The 12,229-nt window shown below is 38.0% G+C and overlaps 1 protein-coding gene across 7 annotated transcripts in view; it reads right to left on the bottom strand.

The window, feature by feature from the left end:
• LOC149252752 (C18orf8) overlaps positions 1–12,229 on the bottom strand; it is a 354,515-nt gene that overhangs the window by 210,204 nt on the left and 132,082 nt on the right. The gene's annotated exons all lie outside the window — the stretch shown is intronic.

Below are 12,229 nucleotides of genomic sequence, written 5' to 3'. Positions count from 1 at the left end.
AGTGCACAGGAAGGGAATCGATTTATCTAGAGGGCAGACAAGTATTTTACTTGTCATAAACTAGGAAGTTTCTCCCTTGTAATTCTCAGAAGAAAATGTTTTACTACAGACGAATAATAAAATATACACCCTGTTGCAGGTTTTCCCTAGAGTTGGGGTTTCTTGGGTATATCTTGTGTTCTATGTGTTGATGTGTTTGTCTTCTGATTTATTTTTCATTGTGCATGTTAAAAAACTCTGTGTTTGTGATTTAAGTTTCCGGAATACCAATTGTTTATATTTATAGGTCTTTAAACTTAGAAAATTACAAATCAGTTTACTAAGTTTTAAGGAAATCTAACATGGTATCAGAGATCAGTTTATGATTGAAGACCAAGCACAGATTTTATCTTCAGGAGCAGTTTCTATGATTCATTGGGATCAAGTTATCATATCGATTTGGCTATTAGGGTTCTAAGCAGTGCGCATTGATTCTACCAATGCAATGTGTATTCAGCGGTTCGATTTTGGCAGTATGGCATATCAGGGCCTCAGATTTGAGGACAGATTGGAAGGTGCATCCAACTTTTGTTCATGGCTTGAAAGGATAGCAATGGTGTTGGAGGAACAAGGGGGTTGGGAATTTGTTGATAATGTCCCAGCCCCACCATCAGATACTTAGCAGTTTGGCTCAGCATAATAAGATGGATGCCAAGGCAAGAAGGATTATCCTGCAATGAGTCAAAAGCCACATTATCCCTCACCTAACTAGGAAGAAGCCAAAGAAATGTGGACTTCCATCATTGGTCTTTATCAGTGTTCAAGTCAGATTCGATGGTTTCTTACCTCAACAAGTTTTCCAAGGTGAAGCAAGAGTTGGCTGGTGTAGGCGAGACAGTGCCAAATAGAGAACTGATGAATTTTGTTCTATTGGGTTTCACCAAATCGTGGAAAAGCCTTCACAGATGGAATATGTGTCCGAGAACATTTTCTAGATTGAAGAGGTTGTAGGTTGACTTCGTCCAAGAGGAGATTCGTAGACAAGCTCAAGCTAGATCTCATGTTAAAATCGAGGAAGATGAAGAATATTTCGCTCTAGACAACAAAGGACTAAGTCCAAGGGCAAAAGGAGCAGTCATTGTGGTGAGTTGAGTTCTAAGGGAGAGAAGAAGAAAAAGGATCTTAGCAAGATCAAGTGTTTTTCGTGCCACCAGTTTGGGCATTACGCTACTAAATGCCCCAATAGGAAGAAAGGGTCCAAGAAGGTCCAAGTAGCAGCTGTTGCAAAGATAGATGAGTTTTCCTCTCATTTTGAGGAGTTCTCTCACACTGCCTGTATGGCAAGTTCAATGGCCACTAGTTTATGTTATGTGGACAGCGGCACATCCTTTCATATGGCGGCAAACAATAAGTATTTCAACAAACTGTCAGAGAATGACATGTAATTCGAAATAGAGATGGGAGACGATGGAAAGTACCAACTCGAGGGTACTAGTACAGTTCATTTTGAGAGGGAGTCTCGAAACCCTCTATATCTAAGAGATGTCTGGAAACCCTCTATATCTAAGAGATGTTTTGTACGTTTCGGGGCTCAAGAAGAACCTCATCTCAATTTTGACTTTGGGGAAAAATGGGTATAAGGCAACCTTCAGACAAGGCAGGGTTTTTATAAAACCCTTAGACTCCAAGGTGTCAAAGCAGATTGGGGTTACGCACAAGAGCCTATACAAATTGCAGTTTGATATAGCCACAACACTGACTAGCAAAGGAGGCCATGACTCAAGCAACGAGCTTGGAAAGTTGTGGCATAGGCGCATGGGGCATCTGCACCATGGAGCGCTGAAGTTTCTTAAGGAGATAGCAACAGGGTTGTCACAATGCAGTGTGGATCAGCATGAGGTGTGCAAGGGTCACACACTTGGCAAGTATGCCAAGTCATCTTTTCCTAATAGAGACAATAAGGTCTAGGGTATCTTGAACCTGTCATTCAGATGTATGTGTCCTTTCTCTACAATGTCCCTTAGTGGGTACAAGTATAATGTCACCTTCATAGATGATCACTCGAGGAATGTTGAAATTGGCAACAAGGGAGAAACTCCCATAGAACCCCTTCACCTATAGAGATCCTGCACTTGATTAGATAAACAAATATTAATTGTTTTAAATTCATTTAGGGTTAAGAGAAAATTATTCAAGTCTTCATCAAGTCCGTTGCAATTCAAAGATGGAAACATTAAATTTCAAATTTCAAATTTGATTAAGTCAGCTCATATAAGGGACGCGACCCTTCATAGATGGAAACAACTATATATCCCTGTCAATGCCCCTCCATTCAATACAATCAATTCGGCGAAGATCTTTGTGGTTCGCATAAGCTTTCCTGAGGCTCGCATCAATTTGTGGCTCGTATTATTATGGCTCGCTTTATGGTTTTTGAGGCTCACATTCCACAATGCCTAGTATTTCCCTGTGGCTCGTTAACTCGCTTTGTTTACATGGCTTGGATCATATCTTGATGACTTGCAATTAATCTAAAGTGGCTCGTGTCTATTGGCTCACATCCTATTTGAAGTGGCTCGCTTTTATTAAAGCGTCACATTTTCTATGGCTCGAATTGTTTTTAACTATGGATCATATCTCTATGGCACACGTTGACTTCTCTATGGAAGCTCGATTACTGTGACTCACTTCTCTATGGAAGTTCGATTACAGTGACTCGCTTCTCTGTGGAAGCTTGCTTACATTGACTCGCTTCTCTATGGATCCTTGATTACAGTGACTCACATCTCTATGGAAGCCTACATCCTATTTGAAGTGGCTCGCTTTTATTAAAGCGTCACATATTCTATGGCTCGAATTGTTTTTAACTATGGATCATATCTCTATGGCACACGTTGACTTCTCTATGGAAGCTCGATTACTGTGACTCACTTCTCTATGGAAGTTCGATTACAGTGACTCGCTTCTTTGTGGAAGCTTGCTTACATTGACTCGCTTCTCTATGGATCCTTGATTACAGTGACTCACATCTCTATGGAAGCCTACATCTTTGTATGGAATGCATTGTCTCTATGGTTGTGATTTGTATACCTTTCTATGATCTGCATATCCTTCCTATGGCTCGTATACCTTCCTAGTGGATCGTTCTCTATGGTTCTTATTTTATATAGTGGATCGTTGTATATGGTTCTTATTCTATACAGTGGATCATTCTATGTGTTTCTTATTCTATATAGTAGAGTTCTATGGTTCGTATCAATACAAAGTGCCTTGTATTATACACAATGTCTCTTATTCTATACAATGATCACTCTATAGTTCACATTGTATACACAATGGCCCGTACTCTACGCAGTAACCCTGGTTTCTTAATATATGAAAGTGAACTATTGAAGTCTAACAGTAAACCTATTGACAGTGAATTAATGACCTTGTTGATAGTAAAGCAATAACACTTGATATGGAAGTGGACCTGTATGCAAATGACATTTGATATGGCATGACTGTGATTACAATATGAAGATAATGATATAGCAGTGATCATATAAGACAATGGTTCAGATGATTTTAGAGACCTATACATATACGACAAGTGACCTTTGGTATATGGAAGCAACAATCTGATCTATGGTTTGTCTCTATGATGATAGTTAGGCAGTGCCCTGTTGACAGTAAGTGATCAATAAGACTATGAAACAATAACCCTTGATAGTGATAGTGACAGTGACCTTGCTTATGATACATGATCACAGTGACATGATGGATGATGCATAACAGTGATTTTGACATAACAATGTTCATGACAGTGACTTTAAAGATAATAGCGACACGATGGATGAGAGTGATATGATAGCAGCTCTCCTGGACTTGTTTCCTTTAGTTCACAAACGAAGTTGTGAACTGACTTGGGTTGGCCCTGGGAGGCCTGGTGTAATTGATGTATCTCATTCTTTGTATCTCAGCTGAATAATTGATGAATATCTAATACAAGAATCTGATTGGGTTTTCCCCCTTGTGGGGTTTTGCTCTGGTCTCTTACCTAAATCCTAGTGTCTCTATTATGCATGCTCTTCTTCTATTGTTCTTTACTGTTATGTTGCATTGTTGATTGTTCTCTATACATAATTGCTAATGACAATATGATGTTATGTGGTCAATGTAATGTGTAAATGATGGATAAAAATTAACAAGGAAGACCTAGATATTTTTCATGAAGAAGAAGGATGAGGTCCTATCGAAGTTTCTGGAGTTTAAGGCCTTGGTTGAGAACCAGACTGGGGAGAAGATCAAGTCAATGAGGTCGAACAATGGTGGAGAGTACACCTCGAATGCATTTAAGGAGTTGTGTGCCAAGGAGGGCATCAAGAGGGAGACGACCAAACCACATAATCCTCAACAAAACAAGGTGACAGAGCGCAAGAACATGACCATAGTGTTGATTTTTCACGTGCAATAGATACAAGAACAATATTTCTGAATACTGATAATTACTTCTGATGATGTTGATTTTCTTTTAGTTTTTCCAATATATCATTAAGCAATTACAGTTAAGATATTCAACCATATATAACCAAAGAACAGTAGAGATCATAATGCACAAAAAAAGCACAGGATTTACCCTGGGAAAACCTATTTAAGGGAAAAACCAGCAACCTTTTCAATAGAGAAACTCTTTTGTTCAACAAGAGACACACTTAGATCTCTAGTCAACAACTAGGTCAAACTGACCTTCAATAAATCTATGGTCAAACTCGGTCTTCAGTCAAACCTGGTCTTCTCCCACCAAGTCAAACCTCCAACATGATCCGGCAACTTGTCCTTCTGATCTACCGTAGGCCAAATTTCGGCCTCCTAGTAAATGCCCAGAAACTTAGAATTTCAGCCCTGCGACTTGCCTAGAAAATTTCGGCCCTCAGCATCTGCAACTGCCTAGAAAATATGCAAACTGGAAAGAGAGAGTCCTTCCACATGTTCGATTTAGATAGAAAGAGGAAAGAGATTATTCCATCCTCCTCCTTCGTCCTCCTCCTCCTTATCCTTCGCTTGGATGCCAAAAGATACGTGATGAGAGAGATCACATTGTTGCCTTTTGGAGGTCAAGTTGCCTTTATATAGAGACTTGTTGGGTCGAATTGGTGTGTCCTTTCCCTAGGCTGACTTGGCTTGGAGGGAGGCCAACTTCACCAAGGAAAGAGATGGGTTCTCGCCCACTCTCGTTGAATTACCCGAGGGTTTCCGTCCTGGGCCTATTGTTGAAGTTGCAAACTCCCGCTTCTCCATACCTCTCCACAAGAAAATATCACAACTCCAAGATATCCCCAAATGATCTCCTCCTCCTCCTTTTTAAAGACTCCATAGATAGATCTCCAAGCCTCTAGAAGCATCTTATTTTGATTATTTTAATATTATTCTAGAAGCTCCCTTTTTTACTCCATCTAAGTGACTTTCAATTTTATTTTATTTCACTAAGTCACTTTTGGCCATTTTTCCTTCAATTAATAATTTTCCCTAATTTAGTGATTAATTAAAGTCAATTTTAATCTAGAAAATGGCAAATTGCTCAACATGCTTCATTTGGCCATTGGAAGTCTCTTCTCATCATCCCATCCTGAAGATCTTCTCGTTACGGTTCCAACGAGCTATTACACTGAGGTATTCAATCAAATACGCCTCCCGGAATACCACCTTAAGCATAATTAATTGAGTCAGGCCTAGTAATAATCTTGTTTTATAAAAGTTGTCAAAATGCAACGGAACAAAAGGCAAGTTTTGCGGATAATGGAATAAGCCAAGCGAATGCCATCTGATCCCGTAAATACTTCACAAACCCCTCTAGGACCTCTAATGATGTAATCATGCACCTGTGGCCTGGCCATCACATACCCTGAAAACCCATCCTAGTTGTACTATAGAGGAAAATAAAAATGGGGATATGACATGTTTCTATTGCATTTACAATTGAATCTTTTGAAGTGTAATTAATTAATATTAATCTGGAATGTGCCAAAATATCATTAGAAGTAATTATCAGAAACAGAAAATTGTGCTTGTTCACATAGCACTAGAAAATCAACATGGTATCAGAGCTTTGGTGAAGAAAATCAGTGAGATCACTGGTTGAAGACACCTTTCTTCTGCAATCAAGTCTTTGATCAGACCTTTGAACAGATGGCACCCTCAATTAATGCTGAAAATAAGTTGGAAGGTGCATCAAATTATAGGGCTTGGCAAACCATAATCGATCTCACTCTTCAAGAAAATTATGTCATGGAATATGTCGAAAGCAAGGTTACTAAACCTCAAGATGTTGAGGGAAAATCCAATCACAAGAAGACTGAAATTAAGGCCAAGAGGATTCTTGTTGAATCCATCAAAGATCATTTGATTCCATTTGTTTCTGAGTTGAAGACTTCAAAGGAAATGTATGATGCCCTAGTGGGATTGTATGCAGTCAACAACATTGGTCAAAAGATGACTTTGAGGAATCAACTTCATGATATGCAGATGTCCAAATCAGATACAGTGGCTTCCTACTTTATGAGGATAGCTTAGTTAAGAGATCGGCGAAAGCCATTGGATAAAATATTGATGAATCAGAACTTGTGACTGTGACTCCTAATGGGTTTCCAAATTCATGGGATTCATTTGTATCAAGCATTTGTGGCAGATCAGAAATTCCAAAGTTTGATCAATTATGGATTGCATCTACTCAACAATATTGGTCAAAAGATGACTTTGAGGAATCAACTTCGTGATATGCAGATGTCCAAATCAGATACAGTGGCTTTTTACTTTATGAGGATAGCTTATAGTTAAGAGATCGGTGAAAGCCATTGGATATAATGTTGATGAATCAGAACTTGTGATTGTGACTCCTAATGGGTTTCCAAATTCATGGGATTCATTTGTATCAAGCATTTGTGGCAGATCAGAAATTCCAAAGTTTGATCAATTATGGATTGTATCTACTCAAATGGAATCCAGGCTAATATCAAAAGGGAAGATTCAAAGACCTCAAGATGATGAATCTCAAGCATTTGCAGCTCATGCAAAGAACGGTAGAGGAAGAAGAAATTTTGGAAAATTTCAGAGAAGGAATACAGGTAGAAGACATGCTTCCAATCATGATCAAAAGAAGAAGGATATGTCAAAGATTCAATGTTTTCGTTGTCACAAGTTTGGTCACTATAAAATCCAATGCCCTGAAAGGAAGAATGATAAGAAGAGGAAAGGCGAGCAGCATGCTTCAGCAGCAGCCATTGATGATGATGAACATCCAAATCAGAAGAAATTCAAGATTGAAAGTGATTAATATTTTGTTTTTTTTTATTCCCTTTCAAGTACTGTTTCAGATCACAGTGACTTCTGGTCACTAGACAGTGGTGCCTGTAGACATATGACAAGTAACTGTCATAGTCTCACAGAATTGGTAGAGAAGAAGTCAGCACAGAAAGTGGAACTTGGTGACAATGCCAAGTATGTAGTCAAAGGTGTTGGGTCAACGTCTTTCCAGTTGGTGTCAGGAGAAAATGTTGATTTAAATGATGTGTTGTATGTACCAATTTTGAAAAAGAACCTGATCTCTACTTCATCTTTGGAAGACAAAGGTTATAGAGTTGCATTTGTTGATGGACAAGTTCTTGTATGGAAGAAAGGCTCAAGCATAGATTATGCAAAAGTGAGTGGTGTTCAAGAGGGAGGCTTGTACAGACTCTTGGGACGATCAGCTCAAGCACTGGTAGATAATGACACCAATCTATGTGACTTGTGGCATCGTAGATTTGCTCACATTGACTATAAGGCTTCGCCAGTTTCAAGGAACGTGGTTACAGGTCTTTCGGAGCTCCAAATAGAACATGGAGAAATTTGCAAAGGTTGTGCACTTTGCAAGAATGTCAAGGGATCTTTTTTTAGCAGTGACAACAAGTCCAAGGGAATCTTGGATGTAATTCATTCAGATGTATGCAGACCAATGACAGCAACTTCTTTGGGTGGTTTCTTGTACTATGACACATTTATTGATGATTTCTCCTGAAAAATATAGATCTACTTCATGAAGACAAAAGATGAGGTTTTTAGCAAGTTTCAAGAATTCAAGGCTCGGGTAGAGAACTTGATAGGGAAGAAGATCAAGGTTCTAAGGTCAAATAATGGAGGAGAATATACTTCCAGGGAACTCATTGCCTTTGCAAAGATGCTGGGATTAAGAGGGAGTTGATAGTCCCTTACAACCCTCAACAGAATGGGGTTGCCAAAAGTAAGAATAGGTCCATTGTGGAAGCTTCTAAACCAATGATTCAAGATCAGGATTTACCTGTGTTCCTATGGGGAGAAGCATCCAAGGCAACAGTTTATATTCAAAACAGAATTCCTCACCAGATTTTGGAATTCAAAACTTCCGAAGAAATTTTCATAGGTGAGAAACCAAAGGTTGGGCATTTGAGGATCTTTGGTTGTCCTGTCTACATTCATGTACCCAAGGAGAAAAGGATGAAGTTGGAGACTTCTGGAAAGAAGAGAACATTTGTTGTACACAGTGAATCATTAAAGGCTTATAGAATTTATATTCCAGGGCAACAACAGATTGAAGTCAGCAGTAACATTACCTTTGATGAGAATGCACCCTTCAGGAAATCTAAAGATGTTGATAATGATGAAGAACACGAAGCTCCCAAGGATGTAGGTTCAGGGCCTTTTGAACCTATGGAACATCTTTCGTATCATTAGGAAGAGCCAGAAGAGCCAAATGATGCAGTGGACCCACCTAGGGTTGTTGTTCCAAAACCCAAACAGAGACCAGCATGACTTCAAAGTACATTGCAAGAAGCAGAGGGGCATGCAGCGCCCCGTGGCACTTTCAAAGAAAGCAAACGTCCTAATACCTACTCAGGATATGTAGCATTGATGAGTCAAATCATTGATTCTGAGCCATCCAACTATGAGGAGGCAGCAAGCCAGGAAGTTTGGAAGGATGCCATGATGGAGGAATATCAGTCCATCATGAAGAATGATGTGTGGGAAATTGTGACAAGATCTGAAGGGAAGTCAGTGGTGACCTCCAAGTGGATTTACAAGATCAAGCGTGTTGTAGATGGCAGCATAGAGAAGTACAAAGAAATATTCGTGGCAAGAGGGTTCTCCAGAAAGATGGAGAGGACTATGAAGAAACATTTGCTCTAGTTGCCAGGTACACTTCTATTAGAACTATTATTTCTATTGCTTCTATTATGGGTTGGAAATTGCATCAGATGGACGTAAAAACTGCTTTCCTCAATGGAGTGATTGAGGAAGAAGTGTACATAGAACAACCTCAAGTCTTTGAGATACATGAGAGGGAATCTCATGTTTGAGGACTGAAGAAGGCTTTGTACAAACTCAAGTAGGCACCTCAGGTTTGGTATTCTCAGATAGATGGATACGTGATGAGTCTTGGTTTCATCAAGAGTGATGTTGATCCCAACCTTTACTACAAGGTTATTAGAGGTGAGCCTGTGATCTTGTTGTTATATGTTGATGACTTGATTCTGACAAGAGCAGAGAATCTCATCGATCTAGGCTTGATGCATTACTACTTGGGATTAGAAGTATCACAGAAGCCAGGAGAAATCTTCCTTGGCCAAGGGAAGTATATCATTACGATCCTTCAAAGATTTGGGATGATGGACAGCTAGTCCATGCCTACTCCCATGGTGACCAATCTGAAGAAGCTAAGAGACTGATTCAAATTTGGTGGATACCTGATATTGCTTTGCAATGAACACTTTGAGCTAGTACTTGGTGGAACTGAGGCATGTACATTGGATTGTGGCAAAGCATGTGCTTAGAAATTTGCATGGCACAGTCAGTTAGGAATTGAGATATGGCTCAAACAGTGAAGCACAGATGTAGGGATTCTCATATTCTGATTGGGCATGGAGTGCCAAAGACAGGAAGAGCACATACGGATGTTTCAGTTTGGGTTCTGCTATGATCTCCTGGATGAGCAGGGAGAAAACATTTGTCACACTCAACATTGCAGAGGTTGAGTATATTATAGATAGTTTCGCAAGCAGTATGGCATCGAAAGCTACTTGCAGGATTGTTTGATCAAGTGCAAGAACTGACCGTGATACATTGTGATAATCAAAGTTGTGTGAAGCATTCGGAAAATCTAGTTTTCCATGACAGGTCGAAGCACATTGAGATCAAATACCATTACAAACAAGACATGGTACAGAAGGAAGCATAGAAGCTCCAATACATTTCTACAAACGAGCAGGTTGCTGACATTCTCATTAAGCCTCTGCTCAGGATGAAGTTTGCATACTTCAGGAGCAAGCTTGGAGTTGTTGAGAATGCCTCCCTCGTAGAGAGGGAGTGTTGATGTTGTAGCATCCAAGGGTAGACATTCTCCCTAGGTCAGGATATTGACAGGTCAAGGGCATTGATTAGGGGCTATGTAATGTGGCTAGGGAGAATGGCACAAAGAGCCTCAATGCCCAAAGTGCTCCCTCGCTCAGAAGGCTCTGACCATATTGCCAAGATGTATTACCATTACATTGGCATGCAGGAATTGTAATTGACCCAAGGTTTTGCCATTTTTTGGTCAACTTCCCTATGCATATTTTGTATCACTTTTTTACTTTCTTGAGAAATTACTTTTGAGATATCTTGTATGTCTTCTGGTGTTACTGAATTTGGTTTCAATGTGACATCTTGTAGCGTTATTTTTTCTTTTTATAGGAAAATGTCAAAAACTTGTTTTTCATATTTAGGATAAAAGACCCTAGTGATTCCATCCAAGTTGAACTCAGAATTATATCACTGTTGTTGCAAAATAAGGTTTTAACAGTGAATTGCGAGACAAAACTATAGTCTTCAATGTTTAGTTGTAGATTGCTTATGTATATTGTTTATTATTCATCAAATCCATCATTTCAATTATGTTCGATTCAAGGATCACTAATTGGTTAGCACATTCAGTACTAACATAATTATTATCTTGAGTAGGATCGATAGAGATTATAACATCCCTTCTAGCAAGTGATCCTTTGATTTTAAATAATGCATTAACACACATACTAAAAGTTTTAGGAAATCTTCCATTATAGGTCTCCATTTGCGTTCGTCAATAATTTTATCAATAATATTTTGTTTATGAAGATGAATTCTCTTGTGCCCTTTTTGAACCTTATAATCTTTCTTGATACTTTTGATATTTTAAATGTTCTAATAACTTCAAACTAGGGTTTAATTTTAAACTTTAATAATGATTTTATTATTATTATTATTATATAACCTCCTCTCCTTTAAAAAGTAAGTTAATACTTTTTCACTCTTAAGGTATAATTAGGCACATTAACCTCTCTAGTGATTCCATCCAAGTTGAACTCAAATTTATATCACTGTTGTAGCAAAATAAGGTTTTAACAGTAAATTGCGAGACAAAACTATAGTCTTCAATGTTTAGTTGTAGATTGCTTATGTATATTGTTTATTATTCATCAAAAACATCATTTCAATTATGTTCGATTCAAGGATCACTAATTGGTTAGCACATTCAGTACTAACATAATTATTATCTTGAGTAGGATCGATAGAGATTATAACGTTCCTTCCTGCAAGTGATCCTTTGATTTTAAATAATGCATTAACACACATACTAAAAGTTTTAGGAAATCTTCCATTATAGGTCTCCATTTGCATTCGTCAATAATTTTATCAGTAATACTTTGTTTATGAAGATGAATTCTCCTATGCCCTTTTTGAACCTTATAATCTTTCTTGATACCTTTGATATTTTAAATGTTCTAATAACTTCAAACTGGGGTTTAAGTTTAAACTTTAATAATGATTTTATTATTATTATTATTATTATTATTATTATTATTATAATTATATAACCTCCTCTCCTTTAAAAAGTAAGTTAATACTTTTTCACTTTTAAGGTATAATTTATGCACATTAACCTCTCTAGTGATTCCATCCAAGTTGAACTCAGATTTATATCACTGTTGTAGCAAAATAAAGTTTTAACAGTGAATTGCAAGACAAAACTATAGTCTTCAATGTTTAGTTGTAGATTGCTTATGTATATTGTTTATTATTCATCAAAAACATCATTTCAATTATGTTCGATTCAAGGATCACTAATTGGTTAGCACATTCAGTCAGTGTTGTTAAAAGCGCGATTAAATCGCGCTTTTTATGGGAAAAAAGCGGCTAAAATTTTTTTTGCCGATTTTTTCGAAAAAAGCACGCTTTTTTGAAA

This window comes from Pinus tabuliformis, chromosome 7 (assembly GCF_031772625.1).
Source record: "Pinus tabuliformis cultivar Carrire ecotype Pingquan chromosome 7, CPIR1, whole genome shotgun sequence".
NCBI classification, from domain to species: domain Eukaryota; kingdom Viridiplantae; phylum Streptophyta; class Pinopsida; order Pinales; family Pinaceae; genus Pinus; species Pinus tabuliformis.
Note: the sequence above shows the minus strand (reverse complement) of the source record. Positions and strands in the feature narration are given on the sequence as shown.